Below are 23,861 nucleotides of genomic sequence, written 5' to 3'. Positions count from 1 at the left end.
ATACACCTGGTTCTTCAAAAAACCCCACAACCAGAAGTCGCATGGGGTGAGGTCCGGTGATCGGGGTGGCCAAGATGTCTGGAAACAACGGCTGATGACCCGTTCGTTTGTTATTTGTTATTTGGTTTTTTTTTTTTTTTTTAGGAGCATTAGCAACTAAGGCTATATTGCTCTCCCGTTCGTCTGTAAGGTGTTGCCTTAACAATCTTTGGACACGACGGTGGATGTGGGGTGGCGCACCATCTTGCATGAATATGGTATCCTGAAAGCACCCACGTTTTTGCAGCTCTGGTATTGCGAAATTTGCCAACATTTCATAATATCACTGTCCATTGACGGAACAGGTGCGGGGTTCAGTCGGTGTTACCTGTTCAAAAAAAAAAAAAAAAAAAAAAAAAAATAGCCCAATCATGAATGCGGCCGTAAATCCACACCACACTGTCACTTTTGGAGAATACAACGGGACATCTTGGATAACTCGAGGGTTTTATGTTGCCCAAATGTGACAGTTGTGCGTATTCACTTGTCCATTTAAGCAGAAGTGGGCTTCATCACTCCAAAGAATGTTCCATGGCCAAGTGATATACACTGTCATTCGCGCCAGAAACTGAAGTGTGTATATGAAACGAATATCTGCATCACCATGCTTTGGCTGCTGTAGCATGTGCATTTTATTATCCTTACAAGATGCACATGCTGTAGCATGTGCATCTTGTAAGGATAGTAACGCAACACCTGAAGCATTACTAGCCTTACAGTGGAATATGGCATGTCCACTTCACGAGAAACAGCTAGCACACTTGCACTACCACATGGAGATTGACTTGATAAATCCACGACAGCCATAGCTACATCTTCAACACGAGAGGAGTCCACTCGTTTTTGACCTCTACCTGGTTGAACACCAAGATGTCCTGTCGCTTCGAATTTCGCAATCATTTTGCGGACAGAACAAACAGTCATAGGTTCACGTCGGCCTTATTCGCTTCTAATGCCGGAATTCTCTGATAGCCGCAGCTGCATTGTTGCTGTTCTGATAGTACAGCTTCACTAATAGCGCCTTTTCCTGCAACGTCATTGGCATTGCTGCTGTAGTGCAGGCAAACATCGACTTATGATTTTGAAGAGACTGCTTTGCTTTTATACAGAACAGTAGAGCTGAGTAGAGGCGCTGTGGCAATAATTTACGATTATGAAAATAACGTAAGTTATTTGTATAATCTTAACTAAGACAGTTACCTGCCATACAGTGACAAATTATGTAACTAATTTTTTTTTCCAATAAATGGCGAGCGCATTCTTTATTGTACCTGTTGTTCAAATTTCTCTTCAGTTTAGAACTCGCTCCAGAGCCCTCGACATAGGGATACTTTAAGTTTAATGACCCTGTACTTGGTTAATCATGCTTTTTTATATATACCTTCCTATCCCTGCTCCTCCTATATCGATGGATGAAACAATCATTAATAAACAACAACAATAATAATAACCACCTTTGCATTAACTAAGTAGCTTAAATCCTACTCGCTTCAAAAACACACGAAAGGAAAGTATAGTCCTTCAAACTTCTTGCAATTTCTCTGAGGTTATATAACATTGCCTGTATTATAATTTTGATTTTTTCTTTAGTTTTGTTTTATTTATTTTTTTAACATATCATCTCGTGGGAAACGTTATTTTACATTTTATTTCTTCTATTGTAATCAGAACTTTCTGTTACTTTCCCATTATTTCTAGTTCAACCACATTGGTTTCCAAAACTTCCATGGTAGACAGCTATGAAACCCATGGAAATATTTGACTGCAACGCGATGTGGTTTGGTATTAAAATAATTTTCTGTTTATACTCCGGGACGACTACGCAGACAGAAGATCACAATATAGATAGATAGAGAGAATACAAGAAACATCACCGTATTCAGCAGTCACGCAGGATCGAACCACAGTCACTCAAAGCACGTATTTATGCACCATCGCTCCTGCCTACTCGCCTACGGCGACCTCTCCCCAGTGCACCTCTGTAAAGTTCTTACATAAATATACGCGACCTTTCTGCATCTCTATAAAGTTTCACTTGTGAGCAATCATTGTCTGAAGACAAAATACTTTTGACTGCTGGAATAAATACACATGTGTACAACTGGAGTATGCAGATTTCACGGCTTCTACAGAAACATCTGTGTCAGCCTCTACCATAAAATGCAGGTTGCAGGTCACAGGAGAGAGCACTTGATTTGGCTAGAGCGTATTACAGAGACCCAAGACAAATTGCTGCGTATATTGTTTACCAGTAAGTCCAGATTTGTTCTGCAGAACAATTCGGATCGTGAGGTCTCCTAGTGAGAGTCAGGGATACAGAATTTTTCCGATAAAATCATCGAAAGGAAAACCTGTTGAAGGGCACATTATGCTGATTTCGGCGGACCGATTTGAAGCCAGGCAGTCGCAGGTGGAGACTGCACGTTGGCTTAACGTGTCACGCAGTGTCGCCTCGGCGCTATGGAAACAGTTTCAGGAGACAGGAACCATTACAAGAAGAGCTGGTCAAGGTTGCCTTGAGTACAACGTCAACCAGAACAGACCAATATCTGTTTCTAACAGCAAGACGGAACCCTACGATAACCTGTCATAAATTATCTCTTGAGGTTGCTGCGGCCACAGGTGAAAAATTTCCAACCGGACTGCGTTAACAAAGTACAATTCAAGTAGATTCAACGCAAGGAAGCCAGTGGTTTTTTCTCCATTAACCCCAAACCACCGCAGAACTCATCGAAACTGGTTCCATGAGCATGTAATTTTGAGCTCTGAAAATTGGAGTACATTTCTGTTCTCTGATGAGTCCCGTTTTAGCCTAAAAACAGATTCTAGATTTTATTTCATCTAGAGATAACGAAGAATGCTGTATCATCCCTCCAACATGAGAGAAAGGGACACTTACGGTGAAGGCGGTGTTCTCGTGTGGAGCAGAATAATGATCAACGCCGCACCTCTCTTCATTTTTTCGTTAGGGATACCGTAACTGCGCAGAGGTACCGAGAACAGATGCTCGAACCTTATGTACAACTTTTTAGTAGGTAACTACAAACCAGCTGACTTCAGTGGTAGGGAAAATCTTAGAAACAATTATTAAGAGTGCAATTCAGGAATATTTAGATAGATATGGCATTCTAAATAACATAAAACGTGGTTTTGTTAAGGGAAAATCGTGTTTAACCGACTTAATAAGCTATTTTGAAACAGTTACTAATGATCTGAATGTAGGCAACAATTTCTACATAGTTTATTTGGATTTTAGCAAGGATTTGACTCAGTCCCTCATGAGAAGTTATTGTATAAGCCGGAACACGTTGGGATTACTGGAAAAATTCTAAAATGGATCACTGGGTGGTTTCAGGGCAATAGGTAGAGGGTTATGATTAATGGATATTCTCCAGCCTGGTGCAAAGTTAGAAGTGGGGCCACCCAGGGATTGGTTCTTGCACTACTGTTGTTTCTGATTTTCATAAAGGACATCGGATGAGATAAAAGACTTGATGTCAAAATTTGCAGACGACTTAAAGATTGGTAGAATTGTTAATGATCAGTACCCAAGCAGCGCCCCTTCAGGATAACTTGAACATGCTGTTCAAAATGGTCAGAAAAGTAGCAGCTATGTTTTAATACAGCAAAATGCATGGTCTTACACTTCGGGAACAGCAACCCTAAAATAACTTATACACTTTGTGGGGTTGAATTAAAAAACAGTAGAGGAAGAAAAGGAACTGTAAGTTATAATACGGGCAGATATGAATTTTTCTGAGCAGTGTAAACAGACAGCTAGGAAAGTCCATGGTGTTCTATTGATGATTTATCGAACATTATCCTGTAGAGATATGGCGGTCATAATCCCACTGTATAAGGCAATTGTAAAACGACATTTGAAATACTGTGTTCAAGTGTGGAGACTTCATCATAAAAAAAGACACTGAGCTTTTGGAAAGGATCCAAAGACGGAAACTAGCAAGGTGAGATTGTCAAAATGCCGACCATATTAGGAAAGACTTCGATTATTCAAAGGTCAACTGGATAGTTACCTATGTGAGGATGGAAGCAAATAATTTAAATTTTCTTATCTACTCTTCTTTTTTTTTCGGCCAGTGCAGCAAAGGCCTGTGGCTTCCTTGCACTGTATCGCTATTACTAAAAGTTCAGTACTGCTAAAATATATGGCCTTCGTGGGTAGCACAGTCAATAGGATCGCCGTCCTTCCCCCACCGGGTGCAAAGGACCTGAGTTCGAATCCTTTCGATGATGGGAGGAATTTTTATGGGCCTTTTTCACAACGTAGCTGAGCTAGTCGGTCTCAGGCGAGGTAGTATAGATTTTTCGTCCAGAAAACAGAAAATTGACCTCAGAACACACGCAGTTTACAGACAATATACACGGAGCAACATAGCCTTAGTCGCCGATGTTCCTAAAACCCAACAGCAACAACTAAAATATCTGTTAAACTTACCTTCCATGGAAATACAATTAAGGTATGTTTTAAGATAATCTTACTAGAGTAAAAAAACAAACAGTAGGTGTGGTTGTACAAACAAAATTGGAAACCATAAATTCCTATGATAATATCAGTCAGCAAATGTAAGATTAAGGGGCAATAGGTTAGTTTCACTATCTCTCTCTCTTCCCAATACCCCTTGAAAATAGGATGGAATTAGATAAGCCATTCTCCGTAATGGTGCTGCAGAGAAGTGAGAGAATTGCAAAAGATTGAATCAATTTTGAAGCAGCCTTTCATTGTGAGACCTACCTATGGAAGATAATGCATCAGCTTTATTTATTTCAATATCCTGTTATTTGATTGAATAGGAATTATTAGGTGGAGAATAGAATTTATCATACAACATCTTATGTTTTTCTTCATTATTAAATGACATTTTAACGTTTAATTTTTGTATAAAAAAAAACCTTTATAACAATTATTATTTTTTTATTTTCTCAGCTCTTGATATAGCGAACGTTCACTGTAGTAATATCTCGTTACAACCGTATTGGGGGTGTACGAATCATTTCTTTGTACCGAAATGTCATTCTAATGAATATCGCAGAAAATTATTTCAAAAGTATCAGTATTTGTTCAGATAAATACTACTTTACTTTTCTGATATATGTGACTAGTAATTCTTACTTTATTTTTCTTAAATATTATCAATTACAACTAATACTTTCTAGCACTTGGGAATTTTGTTGCGAACTGCAACAGGTTACGTTGCAGTTTGCACTTGTGAGGCGCTACAGTCACATACAATCATGTTATGTAGTTAAACAGCCTGAATAAAGAAGAAAATTACTAAAGATAAATTTTAAATAAGAATAAAGTTCAATTCAGTTAGATTTAAAATTTTTATTATTATTTTTTTTTTAGTAATTTTCTTTTGTTCATGCGACTAAAACTACAGCATAATTGCAGGTAGCAGTAGTGCCTCACAGGAATAACCTGTTTCAGTTTTTCGAAAACTTCCCAGGTGGTATTGAAGTGTTAATTGTGATTGATAATTTTAATTGATTATACCAGGTATAGGTATGACTTCATTTTTCTCAAAAAAAATTACAGTAATATTGTAAGTAAATAAACACACCCTCTGTTTCTGTGGGGTGAAAGCATTAGTGGTTAAACTGATATAAATAAAAAAAATAAATAAAATGCGAAGCACACACCATTTATTATAACAGGGAAAAATGTCTTTGTTTCTAATTTTATTATTTAATGCTATTTATAAATACATTGTTATTGGAGTGAGCCTCTCTTTTATGTTATTATATACGTAAATAAATCAATACATTGAAACATATATGCCTTTAAGAGAAGTAAAAGATTTGGACAATACTATTATTTATTATTATTATTATTTATTTATTATTTATTTTTTATTTATTTTTTGTGCTGTTGGCCTACAAAAGGCTCTAAGTTATGCCGTTGCAAATTCACTTTTTACTGTTTCACTTTGTTTGCATTACATATGAGCTGTGCAGAGAGATCATCTACGAAGGGGACATGCCCGCATTCATTGCGCACTGATTTTTAGCACATACAGTATTAGATTATGACGTCCAGTATTGCTGGTGGGAAGATAGGCAACTTTTTTTTACCTAAAAAGAATAACAAAAATAAATGGCAGTCGTGACCAGTCTCTGAATTACTATTACTAAGTTTTCAGTCTTCTTAATTCATTTAAAAAAAAAGTTGTTTGCAAGAAAATCCTTCAGTAAAAATCCAGGCATTCTTATCACTTATGTGCGGAAAGCTGAAGTGACATGTAAAGTCATAAAATATTCATTGAGTTCATTTATTGTCTTATACCTGTACAGTATTGAACATATAACGTTGTTTGAGAAATAAAAATAAACTGAAGATAATACTCCATTAAGAATTCATCGTAGAACCACCCAGATTAGCCGCAATTAAAAAGGACCTGGCCAAGTGTTTTAAGAACTGTATAAACATTATTTTATCACAGAATTACTGCACAGAAACCAGAAATCGAAGCACTGTGGCACAAATAGCATTTTAATATCTTACTTGTATTTTGCTACTTCAATTAACTGGTATTTATTTTACAATATACTCCTTTGGAGTGTTATTGAAAAAAAAATTGTGAAGAAGTTTTAGTTTTTAAAAAAAATTGAATATTTTTGGCAGATGTAAAATAAGTTCGCTTCCTTGCATCATTTTAATACTAATATTAATATAACGCTAACAGTGCTCTCATTATAGCTCTAATTATATGACCTATCTAACTTCTTTCTTTAATATGGTTAGATGGATACTATCAGTTGTGGGTTTATTATTACATTTAACTGTGATAAGATTTTTTCTAGTCCATATAACTCCGTTTTTCGTTCTCGTAAAATCATTCAGCCCCCAATTAGTATTAGCTGGGCTACTGTTATTTTCATATCTAAAACTTATCACATGTTGAATGCAAATTCAACGCAAATTAATGAAGATTCAAAGGAATTAAGGCTAAATTATTTTTTCAGAACCTTTTCACCTGGTTACATATGAGTAAATAATGATGATGTCGTTTGAAGGATATTTCGACCTTTGATATCAGTAGCTACTCTGTCTCGTAGTAGAATTAGCCCGCACTGCTTCAAAGGCAGTAATAGATGCTCCTTTGTGTATTAACGCTTCTTATGAAATGCAACTTTCAGGTTTACCACAGTTGTTATAGTTGTTATAGAAGGGTTTTAGGAGTATCAGCAAGTAAGGCCATATTGCTTGCTCCGTGTATACTATCTGTAAATTGCGTCTGATCTGAGGTCGATTTTCTGGTTTTTGGGCGAAAAAAACTCCAGTTTCGGGTAGGAAAAAACCAAACTACCCTTGTCTGAGACCGACTAACTCAGCCACGTTGTGAAAAAGGCCCATAAAAATTCCTCACGTCATCGACGGGATTCTAACTCAGGGCTTTACCACTCGCTGTGGATAGCACAGTCTAACAACTGTGCTATCCACGAGGGCATTTACCACAGTATATAAAGTCGTTGTAAACGGTTGCATGAGCAAATTTATCTCTGACCTGTCTCAGAATTTCCACCTTATCTTGTAAGATATAAAAACCGCGTTAGGAAGGGACGGGTATTATATGAGAATCAAGACGAGTTTCTTACGTAAAATGTTGGTTCAGGATATTCCGCATGAGACAGTGAAAGACCCAAGCGAAATACAACAAAGCTCGAAACCTCGGGTGGTCATTCAGTAAATCTGCACTCTCCAAAAACATAAAACGAATGGACATGTTACTGGAAACTTAAAAGATTTATAAACGTTTACTACTTATGAAAACTATATTAATGTTATGGATGACCTTTAGTTCCGAGATTGAAATAACAATAAAAAAAGATCGGAAACTCAAAATACCCGAACTTATCTCCTAATTGCTTATGTATTAATGGATGAGATTAATTAAAAAGAGGTGTGAATATTAAAAACTGATTAAAATTTAATTGCATAGAGGAAAGCGCACCTTTCTCAATGTCGTATCATTATACACTAACATAGATTTGATTATACATTAACTAAATTAAAAGAGTAGCTTACACGCGATATTAATTTAAAACAACGTATCACACCCTCAAACAGTATTATCACATTTGCATCCTTTCTTATTCAGGCCTGGTATTTAAGGTTTAACTCCAATATTAACGAGCAAATATACGGGCTTCCAATGGGGCTGTGTATCTCAGCCCCCACTTTCAAAAACCTATTTAGCTTCTATTGAAGACCATTTTACCCCACAGTTAAACTATTTATTCGTTAAGCGGACAATATCCTCGTAGTTTCTAACAAGCAAACCATAGAATAAGGCAATAACATAAACTTTGTTGAACTTAAAAAGATTTTTAAAGATAATAGTTAAGAACTTGTATTTATAGACGCACACACTGGGAAATTTTTGCATTTGTATTAACATAACCATGGATAAAAATACTGTCATTACGAGAATGACTTGCAAACAGAATTGCACTCCTATGACGGGCATTGAGAAAGGTGGACTGGTTAAAAGTTAATTTTAGCCAGTTTTTAATACCCACGCCTCTTTTTAATTAAACTCGTCCATTAACATTAAGCAGTTGAGAGGTAAGTTCCAGTATTTTACATTTCCGCTCTTTTTATTGTCAGTTTATGAAAACTTACATATTGATTAGTATTTCTTTCGTGCAACTAGATGGTGCACAGCGTGTTAATATAATCAAGAGCATGGCTTTAACAGAGCAAGAAAATTGGACATATTTAGTAATGTAACAGTTAAGAAGCGAAGTAATGAAATAAATGCGTAATTAATTTGGTCAGAAGTAAAGTTTGAGGAACTCAGTCAAGTGAGGATCTACGATTCGGAGAATATCAAATAAAATACATGCGTATTCTAATTAATAGTAATATCGGAAAACGTGAAGTTGAATATTTTAAAGATGCAGTGTTTGGAGAAGAATTTGTAGAAAATGCTATTATAAATTTAAGATAATTGTTTCAATATTTCTGAGGTATATTATAACATTTATTATTTATATATTATGATTCTATTTAATTCTAATGGACTTTTGAATTGAATATGTTCCTAATTGTAAATTTCTTTACTTTTGTTTGGTTTTTTAACTTTTTTTTATTTTGTACGCGCTAAAATTAACTTGTATTGTAGGTTCATTGGTATGTTTTTATAGATTTATTGTCCTGCTTGTAATATAATATACTATTAAGTAAGCAAATAAATCATATGCATTTATTTTTTAGATGTGATCTGAGTTTTCTCGAACTCAAATCTTGAATATTATCATTGGAAATGTATCGTTAGTAAATTCGATACCAGTAAAACGCAACAAATGCATACATTCGCAAAAATACTTAGGAATCGAAAATCTTCTTACTCTGTGAGATATTATTATCAGAAAAATGATAATATCTCACAGATTCGTGAAAATGATCTGAAATAATTAATAGAGACAAACCGAACTCCTTAAAGCGTATAGAAAACATAATATAATTTAAGATCATAAATACCAGTTTGCTGGATAATTTTTAAGATGTTAATATGTAGTTATTTCCAAGGAGAATTGAATTTCTTTCTGTGATTGACTTTTTAAAGCAGAAGAAAACTTTTATTTTATTAATCAAGGACTTCTAACTTCAAAATTATCGAGTTTTGCAGATATCTTGGTATGATTTATCAAAAAAAAAAAAAAAAAAAACCCAAGATCCAACTGAGCACTATAAAGTGCTGAGATGGATCTTATAGTTTCTATAGCATGCTGAAAGGTGGAAAGGAAATCGGTCGATTTGGTCGGCAATGGCTCACTCTGCTGAACACGAAACGCATCATTGATTTTGGACTACAGTTATAATCCTAAAAACAAAACGTATGACTTGAGTAATGCGCTTCGTGTTTAACATTTATGATAAGATGGGGATAGTTTAATTCGGAATGTTAAATCAATCTTATCAATTATAAGCTGTTAACTTTCTTCGAAAGACATTCTGAAATGTTTTATGCCTTTCCTTCTTTCAGAAAAGTCTGTCGACTGTCACAAGAGCGATCTATCAAACACCTATTCCGCCGTAAATCCTCCTAGTCCTCGTAGTCCAAGGAGCCCGTCGCAGTCAGGAAAATCTCAACTGCAACCACCTCCATTAGTACCGATCAGCGCTCATCTGGACTTAGTTCCGAAGGACGACACTCCAAAGTGTTTAAGCTGCGATCAGTTCAGGTGAGTTACACAAGTCAATCTCACACTAATTAGCCACAGCTTAGATAGGAAAAATAACGTTCCACGCCGCGTTAGAATTTATTTATTTAAATCTTCCAATATATTGTGCTGAATTTGAGATTATATTTTTATTTCCTTTCTTCTGTTCTATCTTGAATCATGTCGGATGGCAACGTCTAATAAATGGCGAAACGTTTCCTTGATGAACATCCGAAATGACATCACGCTTGCACAATTCACAATTGTACAATATATACTTAATTAGCTAATTACGGACAAATCGTTGTTTACAACGAAAAAGTAGACCATAATAGAATGCAAATTATTTCTGTCTTGTACTAAGGTTCCCAATGAGAATTTCTTCACTTTCGAGAATTATCGTTTATTCTGTTTGTTTGTTTATTCCTATGGGAAAGTTGGCAGTTTTCCAGTTATTGAAAACTTCAACAGAGCGTGATCTCTGACTACTTTTACCAAAACACATAGAAAATACTTATCATTAAGCTATACATTTCCAGCCTCTTATAATATAGAAAAACTTAATTCCACGTTTTTATGCAATTTTAAATGCCTCATTGAGTCCAAAAAGTAAAAAATCTTAAACCTGTTTCCGACCGAAAGGTACGCTCAGTGTACTAAATAATATTGCATTCTTGTCTAGTGACTGGTACCATTTGAGAAGATAATCACCTACTAATTTTCATCTTGATAACGGATATCGAAAGTTGAATCCGAAACGTCGACAACAATTCAATATTATTTAGTATATTGAACATGCCTTTGGTAGAAATAAATTTAAGATTTTTTTTTACTTTTATAGTTTTGGGATACTCAATAAAAGCATTTAAAATTGCATAAAAACGTGAAGTGCCTAATTTAAAAATAAATCGTGTATTTATCCGACTTAATGTCTTTCATGCACTATATTTTTATAATATTGCTTTAGGAAAGCAAATAATTTGATGCCCCCTTCCTTTTCGGATCTTTCAGAGAGACATCCTAGTTCACTAAACCCAGACATTACTAGAAACTCTTATTTGCAGTCACATGCATCTTAAAAAGGTATTGCAAATATCATATCGAAATTCGGATGAATTTTGAATGGCGAAATTGTTCAACGGTTATGTTCCAAAGAATTAAATGTGTATATTATAATACTCTAGGAAGATTATGGAATTAAGCGAATGAAAGTTTTTTTAGTATCAACCATCGCAAAAGTTTCCTGGAATTTCAAACCAAAAAACTTTTGCGTAAACAAACTTATTTGCCGTGAAAAAAAAAAGTCCACAAGTAGCTGATTTTGTTGCGATAGTTGTGTAAATCTGTCCATTCTGCCCATCACTGGTAAAGAGGCGAAAGAAATAATATTATAGTCCATTGGTACAAAAGCAAATGGCTGAGTTCTTTTTATTTTTTTTGTTTTAATAAATTGTTGACTCATTATTGTCCTATATCAAGAAAAAGCCCCCAGAAACCCAACCTATTTGTACCGCTGTTTCATCAATGAGATTACTATTTTTTTTTGTTTGCTAAAAAAACCGCTTTCCTTTCAAGAACTTTCCCTTGAAGTCATCGGAGTGTTTCTCCTTGTACCGTCAGTTTGTACATCCTTAAGGTATTATTTAGGACAACTTCTGCCACGAAGACAAATACAGCTACCCCACGCCCGCGACTGAAAGCAATGTTGCCATCCGAATACAGGCCACAACCAACTCCTAAGATACATATACATAGCAAGGGACACGCCTTCGGACACCGGCCAGACAACTCTAAACCGGCACTCAACTGCTGTACCTCAATGTATTCTCCACGCCTGCAGGGCTAAATCTTTCGTTTGTGCTTCCTGCCTACCATGGCACAGCCTGGCAGATCTCAGTACAAACACGTCGACACGGAACAAATGACGAAACAAACACGTCTCCACCTTTACCCCTCCTCTGCTTTCCCCTTCTGTTTCTTCTTTTCCCATCGTTTATATCCCTCCCCGCTTCTTTTCCCTCCCTGCATCACTTACAGATGGAAAGAAATGACACACCGGTAGCTTTCTCATCAGCAGGACACGGTCGGGACCTTATTTCATGCGGGGTATCTTGAGGTAGATCTGAACTCGTACCATCAGGCACTTGGTCATTTGCCCGTTACTCTGTTGCAAGACGGGAAGTCTGCGTGGCTCATTGTTACGCCATTAAGCATGACACGTGATTCCCGTGTGGACTGTTTACGTGTACATTTCATCTTCTATTATACACCTCCGCATCAGATGACCTCTAAACCGTCGCACACTCACTACAAACAACTTGTACTTAATATCCTCCCCCATCTCCCACCCAACCGTCACAGCGCGGTCACATCACCAGAACTTAAATGTTACACTGAAAACAGGAAAGGTGTAGGTGATGGTCGACAGATGACACACTCATGAATTTAACACAGACGTCTCTACTTATAAAAGATATAGCAAGCGTTATGAATGTGTAAAATAATGCTTCTGGTTTAAGGTTGTTATTGAAAGTGATGGCAGTCATTTTGTAAATATAACGACCTTACATAATGTTCTTTTTCGCTGTAATGAAGTAGCAAATCTGTGCTTTCGCTAAGTGACATGAACGACCCTTGGGAATAGCACAGCGGTGTTACGATCACAATTCGTCCTTGAGAAACGTGTAAGTTCGAAGCCCATCAAGAGGGAAAGAATTTCTTTGGATTTTTTTACACCTTGGCTGAGTTAGTTGTTCTCGGGAGAAAGTTGCACAGTTTTTCCCAGAATCTTGTACTTTTCGTCCAGTGAAACAGACAAGCCGTATTTGAATATACGCAATTTACACACACACTACCCTTACGCCTCATAGCCTTAGTGGTGGGAAAACAAAACAACTGTTAGAAACGGCGACACATTGAAAGGTGAGTGTCCAGGATGCTCAAATAGAATGATGCTCAAATTAAAGAATGGAAGCAAGCAGGGAGAGAACCACAATATTTAACTAAGTGTCCCCAAGGAATAGAGTAATGGAATTTCCCAGCGTTTTTCCAGAAAAAGAGAACGAAAGCATTTGTGATTTTCTTCAGTTCTCTTTTATCCCTTTCGGAAGTGGAAGAATAAATTGTAGACAGAATATTTAACGATCTTACGCAAATCTTCAGTTTTTATTAGAGAGATTCTTATTAACTTAATGTATAAGAATAGATAAACTTTTGGTGTTCTCAAAAAAAAAAGCGTCAAACGAAACTTCTGACATCACCAGAGATTTACACAATTTAAATACCGCGCGAGATGATAAAATACTACTCGTCCTTTCATTTGAAACCGAGTTTCTTTTACGTTGATAGGTTTATTCGGCAGGACTCGTCAACAATTCATGGGTTGTGTAAATTTTAAAATTAGTATATCCTCAGATTGCGTATTGATCTGTGAAGTGGAAGAATAAATAAAAATATGAACGATTATTCTTGTCGTTGAAGCAATTTTTCACTTCCCTCAAACATGCACAGCAGGCAGAAAAGTCGAGGGGGGTTATTCAGTGAAGGAATAGATTCTGACGACAAGACGGTGACTCAGCATTCTCGTAACGACAGGAGTTCTGCTACTTCCTCCTTTAACGTATGCTATGCATTAGATTCTCTTAAACGCAGGGACTGCTGACCACTGTTTTGGTATCCAGGCTGAGTAGATTCTCGCAAATCATCCCGATGCGTTCCCCACATTTCTGTATCTTCAAAGCAGTTGCCCATTTTTCTAGGCAGTCAGACACTGTTGTTTAGAAAAAGAACCGTCTCTGCCACTTCTCACTATATTTTACCAATACTAGCTGATAATCATTATGATTGTACGTGACTAAGAGGTGAATTGTGGAAATACTTGCTTTATAACCACCTAAGCAGCTGTAGGCGTGAACTAGAAATTATGTTAATAATTTTTGTTATAAATTGAAGGGGAGGGAAGAATTATCAGTCCCCAGGAAACTGATGTCTCAGTAAATCACCTCTCGAAAACCAGAGTGAGGTATAGCTTGGCACTCATTAATTAAAACATGTTTTTTTTTAATCCGCCAAAGGGTTGGGTGGGGCTGTTACCGTTGAACTCAGGTTAAGACGTGTAATAACCACTGTCAGTGCCACTGCAGTGGAACGTGCTTTTTAACGCAGGCTAGTGACGGACAATGCATTCGTGTCTTAGCATCACCATGGGGTGGCCGAAAAAGGAGAAACCAATTCGTTTTAAATAGTCTCTCTCTCTCTCTCTCTCTCTCTCTCTCTCTCTCTCTCTCTCTCTCTCTCTCTCTCAACTATTCCGTATGGCGTTCGCCACACTTATGCCGTTCAGCAGTGCCGGTTTTCTGGGGATGTCCCGGTTTGAAGGGCTTCATGTATCCACACCCTACCCTCTGGGGATATCCTCTATAGAGGTACTTGTCCGCATCCCACCTCTTTTCGCTCCTGCGTTCGATTTTCGATGGCCTATATGATAGAGGAAACATGATCGAGGGAAGTGCCTTCTTGTTTCATCCCCATCTTCTTTCCCTTTTGTAATTTCCGCGTCTTTCCTTGTATTTGTGATCACTCACCCCGATGATACGTTGGATGGAATAATCGTTTGATTACCTAAAGGCACATTGGTAAAATGATTCCTTTTACGTCTCATTATCGAAATATAAAGTCGGTCATTGTGATGTTGGGGTTTAGACATTACATGATGGGTGTTGCCGACCGACCAAAGAATCGTTATATTGTTATTTTTTTTAATTTTTCGAATATGAGCCCAGCTAAATAACCAGTTATACTGCAAGTGATATAGCATCACCCTTTATGTGTGCACAGCTGTTGACACCAAAACCTGTGACCTGATTATACAATGAGAAGTGTAGTGTTTAAGGCGTGTGGCAAAGAATAGTGATACGGAATCACCGCTAGCACTTTCCAACAGTCTATCCACACTGAAGACCAGGATGTGCTTGTAAATACTAACAGAAGTGTCGATAGACTTAAATAAATCGAGGAGAGCGAACGAACCTTAGTTCCATCTTCAGTTGATCACAAGTAGACTTGAGAGATGTGTATTGATGTTATTCCGTTTCCCGAATGCCGCACTCTGATATAGCTCTTCGTTTTCTTATCGCAGTGTGCTGCTGTAGAATGGATTTACCATTTCGCTCATTCTGCAGCAAATTATATCAAAAAGGTGAATGGTTCCGTAGAATGTTTGTCAACTCCTTGCTTCACTAAACTTCCCGGTAGCATTGTGATTATGAAGGTTATTTTTCTACACAGTATGGAAAGAGCCCGTTTCGAGTCCCGTTAAGGCCGAAGGAATTTTCATGGATTTATTTAAACAACGTCGGCGATTTAGTCGGTTTCAGGCGTGGTTTGCTCGTTTTTCGTTCCCAGAAACTTTTGTTTTGGTTCGGAAACACGACCATTATACCTCCCAGCCTTTTTTTTTTTTTTCCCCCTTTCGACAGAAAACAAATAATGTCGATTTGATATTTACGCATGGTAAGTGTACAATCTTGAAGGTTGTGTACTATTAGACGTTTATAATAAATATGAGTATAATACACTTCGGCTAGTAACTCAATTTTTCCCTTTTAATCACTACACTTCTCATTGTCTTTTAAGTTAGCTCAATAAAATGCTAGCATTGCACTAACTCGCTTCATATATTCGTGATCCTCGACGCTAGCACGGTGGTTCCAATCTTCAGTCTTCTACACCCTATGGAATCATCCGTGCATGTAGTAGCACAGTGTTATAATCACTGGCTTCTCCACGCCGGTTGAAAAATACCTGGGTTCGAGTCCCATCAATGACGCAAGGAACTCTTATTGTTTTCGTTTTCACTCCGTGGCCGGATTAGTCGGTCTGAGGCTTATATAGTGAGATTTCTCACCGGAAACTCGGGTTTATCGTTCAGCAAAACAAGTCAAATCGACCAGAAAACACACCAAGTTATGGGTATCTGTGTGTGTGTGTGTGTGTGTATATATATATATATATATATATATATGTGGTTTTTTTTTTTTTTTTTTTATGAAAACCCCAAACACGAAAGGTATCAAAAAACCTATAGTACTTAGTACCGTGCATGGGTTGAAGGAGAAGTATGGAGGGAGGCGGATGCTCGAAACTTTGCTCTAGAGACTAAACATGGGTTTCACCACTTCAAGCCTCCAATAAGCAAAGTGGTGGTATTTCACCGGTTGATGAAAGTCATCTACCACCTCTGAGACATATATATATATATATATTTTTTTTTTTTACACCATGTAGAAAAGACGTGGGTTGGAATCCGTCGTGAAAGGAAGATTTTTCGGGAGGGGAAAGATCATGCTACCGTCACCTGAGACGACTAACTCAGACAGGTCGTAAAAAAAAAGCCATAAAAATCCCTAGCGTCAATGACAGGATTCGACCTCGGGTATTTTCCACATGGTGTGAAGAGCACAGTGATTATATACACTGGAGGGTAGGCAAACCGACCGAACGATACGTGCAATTGTAGACAAAATATACTAAGGCAGCTATGGGATTATGACCTTAGCTGACTTTACGGTTAACACAAGGGTGTGCTCACATATGTATGCTGATACTCAATACTCATGTAGAGAAGGAACTATTGCAGGTAGCTCTCAAAAAGGAAAGTTCTCAGAGTGAGACTCGATCAAATAATATTTCAAAATAGTGATATATTCTCTTTGGATGTCCCAGGAATATTGATATATCACGCAGAATACGATACCTGTACTATACTACGATGTACTGTACATGTAGTAGTAGTAGTGGCATGTGATGCAAGAAAGCAAATGTATGAGCTTATGCAGCATCAGCCAAAAAAAAAAAAAAAAAAAAATCACACCATTCCCTCCAAATGCCTGTCCAGTTCCTCCTTAAATTTATTCAACCTATCAACTTCCACAACGACAGATGGAAGTTTGTTCCAGCAATTAACCACCCGCTGGCTAAAGGCAAATTTCCGCACATCTATTCTACATCTGTCCTTTCTTAATTTGAATTTATGCCCCTTAGGTTCGTAATCTGAACAAGTGGAAGGATCCCATCAGAATTCAGCGTGCTGAACCCATTCAAGGCCTTATACACCTCAATCAGATCACCGCGCAGGTGCCTAGTCTCCAGCCACTGCAATTTGCAGAACTTAAGCCTCTCTTGATAAGAGGATCCCTTCATTCCCCTCACCAATCTTGTTGCCCTTCTCTGTACACGCTCAAGTAAATCTACATCCTTCCTAAAATGAGGCCTCCAGACCTGTACGCAGTACTTAAGGCGTGGCCTGACCATTGCCTTATACAGAGGGATAATCACCTCCTTTTCCCTGCTAGCAAAATTCCTATATATCATTGACAAAACCCCATGACCTGCCCTGGCAGCCTGTCTGCATTGCTCAGAAAACTTCATATCTGACTGCACAATTACTCCCAGGTCTTTTTCATTTTCTACCACCTTAAGTGTAGTACCACACAGTTGGTACGTTTCTCTGGGGTTACTTCTACCCATATGCAGTACTTTGCATTTGTCAAGGTTAAACTTCAGTTGCCACTTCTTAGCCCATCTGCCCAAATTATCTAGATCCTGTTGCAGTAGCACACTTCCATTACTGTTATTAACAACCCTGCCAACCTATGTATCATCTGCAAACTTCGATACTAAGCCTAAATATACCTTCATCAATATCATTGATAAATATACAAAACAACAGTGGACCCAACACCGAACCCTGTGGGACTCCACTAATAACATTATTCCACGAAGAGCAGCACCCATTGATTACCACCCTCTGTCTTCTCCCACTTAACCATCCTTTTATCCATTGTAGCAACTTACCCTTAATACCATTCTGCTCCAATTTGTACAATAGTCTTCCATGCGCAACAGTGTCAAAGGCTTTCCTGAAATCCAAATATATGATATCAAAATTATTTTTTGCATCCAGTTCCTTTGTAACCACATCATAATATCCTATCAAATTTGTCAGACAAGACTTTCCCTTAACAAACCCATGCTGTGTCTGAATTATTGCTGCAGTCTTGTCTAGATGATCCTGCAATGCATCTTTAACCAGCGACTCCATTATTTTACCCGGAACAGAAGTTAAACTAACTGTTCTGTAATTACTCGTGTCACCCTTCGATCCCCCCTTTGTGAATTGGGGATACATTTGCACATCTCCAGTCCGTGGGAACCTCCCCTGAGTCCAAGGATGCTCTCATAATTATGGCTAAGGATTTGCTTAGTTGCTTTGCCGCCTCCTTTAATATAACTGGATAGATCCCATCCACCCCAGGTGCTTTTCTTACGTTTAACTTCAACAGTTTCTCTTCCACTTTGCTCTCAGTTATTACAAAATCATTAAGTATCCTGCTACAATTTGATAACCTTCTGCCATTTTCAAACCTTAATAATTCCTCATGTGTGAATGTAGATGCAAAATACTCATTCAGTTTGTTTGCTATCTGAGCAGGATCATCAACAGTCGAACCATCAATGTCAAGTATCCTATCATGCTCAAATAATATACTGTATAAGCTACTGTCTTGAAGTGTTGGATGGTAAACATTTGTTATTTTAAGGCATTCAGTCATACAACCGATAATTTTAACTAGCCAGTTTAACTTTGAACTAAACTCTTTTGCCTCATCTAAACACATCTGGTAGGTAGTCTGGAATATTTCTATAGAGAGCAGTAACTAGGAACTAGCTTCTTTAAATCTCATATTTTCTGGTTTGCCCATCACGACTTTCTTCTTGCAAAGAGAACAGATAAAACTGGATTCTATAATTACCTTCGATTAGGATCTTCATGTGACAGATGGCTTGTTTCTTACGATGGCGGGTTCTCCTCATTAAAATGCTTGAAATATTTGATCAGCCAGTGATTTCCTTAGCCATCCAGTGAATTTTCCTTAAGTTCCAACGGCTGCATCCGTCATCCTCGCAGGTGGTACCGTGGTTACGATTGCTGGTCTTCCGCAGAGTTTGCTAAAGGCTTGGAATTGAATGCCATAAATAGAAAAGAGGATTTTATGAGTTTTTTTTAAATAAAAGAAACAATAATAACCATCGTCATCTCTGCTTATCGAAAGTCTCTGCGGAAAACTGCTCAGTGGAAGTATGCATAAGTGACATGTTTTCTGTATCTTGCAGCTGTGACCAGCAGATTCCACTCTTTTAAATGAGATATCAAGAGCTCTGCATTGGATTTGGTTAGACCCGCGTCCCTGACTAAGTCATCCAGTTTTATTTATTTATTTATTTCATTATGTGAGTGTGGCGCTTTGCTTAAAAAGGCTTCTAAGGGGTAATCTCAATTAGCCTGTTTATCAGATTCGTCATCCTGTTCTCCTGAAGACGCTTCTCTGAAGGTAGATTGAATTGGCAGGTCTGCCTTGCTGAGCAATAGAGAATAGTATGTTGGAATACGTTACATGTTTTCGATCCACAGATTTTTTAAGCTTTCATAATCTACCATAAGTAGGAGTCTTCAATTGATAGTTCTGATTATTTTATGCTGATAGCAGAAGATTTGTAGTACTTGCACGTGTCATGGTGGGTTATAGGTACTCGCTTCATATTCAACGTATAGCCCAAAATTCAAACTAAAATCTGTATAATTTATACAGATTTTAGTTTGAATTTTGACTATATTTGTCACTTACTTTGCACTTTCATTGAAGATTTGCAGGTACAATTTAATCTAAATGGCTGTGCCCCGTTAAATAAAACGGAGGCAATTTATTCAATTTTAGGGTTTTCCTCGAACCCCAGTTACTCACGGCGAAATGTTTCATATTGTTAGTCAATGTCCCCTTTCTGTACCCATCCCAAGATGTGAACTTTTGAAAAGCTTTAACTATATATTTCCTTGAACTTTACACTAACATAAACATTGAGCAAATTTTCATAAAGAGCAGAAGACGGACTCTTTCTTATGGAGAAAATGATCATCCGCATTTATGAGTATAAACTTTTTATTTTTTTTTCTGTTTTGGAAAAAAAAAAAATCGCAAAAATGGGTTTGTCCTTGTAATCGTGGAAACTGCTACTATTTACATGGTGCTACTTAGAATTCCAACAACCAGTTGATGCGCAATATAATAATAGCGTGAGCTAAATGCGTCGTATATATGCACCACACGTATGGAAGTGTTACCATTATCTTCTTACTTTTTCTGTACTTATCCAGCATCTGTCCACGTACAAATTTGTTATCGCAAGTACTGTTGTTTTCTTAGAGATATGCATATTTCTCTGTTTTTGCATCTCCTCTCACTCTCAGTTCTTGCGGAGACGCAACGGACAGCGTCATTGATCTTAAATTCTTTTCGAATTTAAGGCCTGAGTTAAGACATTTTCGTTAAGTAAAGAAATATCTCTTGTATGTACAGGAGGAGCTTTTTGTGAGCTTTTAGTGTTAGTATTACCCATATAGTGCAGGGAAGCAGCAGGCTTTTGTTGTAAAGGCACAAATTACATAGGTAACTATTCCGTTGACCTTTGAATTTCTTCAAACTGTCAGCCTCAACTACCAGACAACTTGTTCCAGTAATGAACAACTCACTGGCTGAAAGAAAACCTTTTTTCACATCCGAATTAGTTAAGAGTATAACTAAGTCATAAAAGTTGATCGCGAGTTGATTTATTTTATGATAAATTCCGTACGAATCTGGGATAAACTAACGTAAGGTGATGAAAAGAACTTAATAAACTATAAATTTTTTTCATATACAACAATTTAAAAGGTTAATCTGAGCCCTAGACACAGGCACGTGTAAAACACGCGTTCCTCTGTACAGGAATCTCTACTGAAAATGGAATCTCTTCACTCGATGTATACTTTATGCCATTAGTCTCTCGAACTCATCCTGTATTGTTACTATAATGTCGCGAAATCATAACATTTTGTCAATAAATTTAACCCTTTGCATACTTGAAACACATAAACATATGCGGGAACCTAAATATAATCCTAAACATTCTAAAAATGCAAGCTGTTCTTAAACCGGTTGTAAAATTGTGCCGTCAAAGAGTTTTCAGCGGAGGAGATTTAGAAGATAGTGTACACTCGGCATGCAGTGTAAGCGATTGATATGAAAGGAATGTCAGGTTTTTTTTTTGGTTTTTTTTTCATTTTTCGAGTGCTCTGATGACATCTACTCCACGCTTTCTTCTCCTTCCTTTCGATCTTGGTGCAGGTTCCTTATCGCAATCTGACCCCTTGCCCGCAGTCAGTTTGTCCTCTCAGTTTCCATGTCTTTACAAGTGTCCGAATGGATAAGTAGCTACTGTCAGCCGGCGGTTGTAAGCTACAGTGATGCACCGTTGATCTTCCGCACGGCAGCAGCAGAACAGGTTCTAGATAATGAGCATATCTGTGGTGGTGAGTTGAATAGTACTATTAATGACCTTTCTCCTTACTTTTTTCCTTGGGATGCTCGCACTGAGACCATTTTCAATCGCAAGTTCATGAAGAATTAATAGGAGCACTGCTTTTTACAGTCTTTTATTTACTCCAAATTACAGTCCCTCGATGACACAGAATTACCCATCTTGAAGCCTCAGTTTGACATAGGTTTTATGAGAGTTTAGGTAAGGTGAAAAAAGTCGGCTGTCAACCCTGAATGCCTAAACAGAACAAATGGAACAAACGTTTCGCCAAGTATTCTTGAATCAGCAGCTTCAAGGCTCATCTCTCCAGCCGCAAGAAACAGTATTAAAGCATTATTTCGTAATGATTAATAGCCGTGTCTTAATTTATCCGTACCAAACCATAAGTAGGACAAGGAGAGGATATTCTGTTCAATCTAGTCAATCTGCGGTGTGGTATATCACAGTAAATGTATACCTTTCAAACCGGAACAAATTGCAGAATATAGTGAAACGTGATGTGAGATGAGCACTGATTGAATAATCGAATAGTTGAAATCCATTTAGAAAGAGAAAGGAGATGGTACTTGAAATTTATCAGAATGTCATGTAAAAACGTTAAGATAATATTAAATTTTGAATAAAAGTGATGAGAGGATAAGTTTTAGTTTGTAAAAACATGCATAGCTGGGATTTTTGAAAATGAGCCATTCGAAAGAATAAACAATTTGCCTCAAGTTTTTTTTTCCTATCGATAATGGTAAATTGATAAGAGGAGTTTACCTCAATATAGTACGTGGAACACTTCCGGAAGTGTTCCACGTACTATATTGAGGTAAACTCCTCTTCCGGAAGTGTTCCACGTACTATATTGAGGTAAACTCCTCTTATTAATTTACTAATATTATTATCAACGTAGAACATATTGAGTATTACAGCTCTGATTCATACTATCTCGATAATGGTAAAAGAAGCACAAGACATGTCATGAACATGTTTTGGAGAAGAAGATGCTTTATCAAACGCACAAATGTTTATGTTGTGATTTTGATAAAGCACCAAAGTTTGGTCTTGTCATTCTGATGCTGAAAGACAACGCCATCATCACTCTGCAATATAAAAAGACAATATCTTGAATTTAGTTGAAGCGAATCCTGAAAATAGCGTTAGAAATATATCTGGTGTGACTCAGTTACCATCTTCTTCTCCGTGAAGAAATTCATAAAAGGCTATTGGATCACAACTATACGCAACATGCAAAAGATTTATAAGTAACCTTATTTTAAAATGAAATAAGGTTAATTAGGACTACTTTGAAATCTTTGAAATGCATGTTTCAATTACCAAAACAGCTACAATTCTGCCTTTGAGTTCTTCAGGAGCATTAGCAACTAAGGCCATATTGCTCCGGGGATATGCGATGGTCATTCCCTGACCTTTCCGCATCCTCCGTATTTGATAGTCACGGGCTCGAATCCCGGTCTAATCAAGAAGCGTGTGCTACGCACTGCTGCTCCTGCCCACCCGGCTACGGAGGCGCCTAAATGATTCTGTATATAGTTCTGGTGGCTGATGAGTAGGGTTCGCCTGTGCGTGCATTGATAAATAACAGTTACTCTCCACATGTATTTTTTTTATTAGTATTTCAGTGCTGATATGGCATGCAAACTTGCTTGCACATGTTGTAAACTGGAGCGAATTCCAGTGCGTATGAATGTAGTGGTCTAGTAGTGCTAATTCGATGAAAGTTTTACGGAAGCGAGATTAATGGCAAATGAGACAAACAGCATATATGCAGATGATTTGGGAACTTACACTGACACTACCTGTAGAAAAATATAACTGTAACGAGGTTAGTTCACAGTATTCTTGTAAACCCTGCGGCGTATGAGAGTCCCATTCAGATAAGTTCGGATGTATCAGCAAATAATTATATGTGTCTGCAAAATATGTTCAAAGGCTGCCACAACAAGAAAAATGCAGAGCCAGGTCATGTGCCTCTTGTACGGAGTAGGCGAAGCAAATATGGGCAATGTCCAGTGTAAGTAATTCCTCGAAGGAGGAACGTTGCTCTCGAGAAGGGTGTGTGAATGGCATTGCCTGAATACGTAACTAGATAGATAAGCGGGACAGAGTTGTGGCAGCGTTCTACAAGAACAAGAAATTGATGCTTGTTAACCTAGTGGTGATCAGTGGTTATGTCACTGGAGAAGAAGAAAAGAACGCGTAATGCAAACTAC

At 37.5% G+C, this 23,861-nt stretch overlaps 1 protein-coding gene across 1 annotated transcript in view; it reads left to right on the top strand.

Moving 5' to 3' along the window:
• Nucleotides 1-23,861, top strand: part of LOC150079260 (uncharacterized) — a 316,981-nt gene that overhangs the window by 222,143 nt on the left and 70,977 nt on the right. Inside the window, exon 4 of the mRNA XM_090383765.1 lies at nt 10,050-10,248. The gene's annotated coding sequence lies outside the window, so the exon portion shown is untranslated. The remainder of the gene's footprint in view (nt 1-10,049; nt 10,249-23,861) is intronic.

Source organism: Mastigoproctus giganteus, chromosome 10 (assembly GCF_048544385.1).
Source record: "Mastigoproctus giganteus isolate SK-2022 chromosome 10, ASM4854438v1, whole genome shotgun sequence".
NCBI lineage: Eukaryota > Metazoa > Arthropoda > Arachnida > Uropygi > Thelyphonidae > Mastigoproctus > Mastigoproctus giganteus.
The sequence above is the reverse complement of the archived record's forward strand: the minus strand, read 5'-3'. Positions and strand labels throughout refer to the sequence as shown.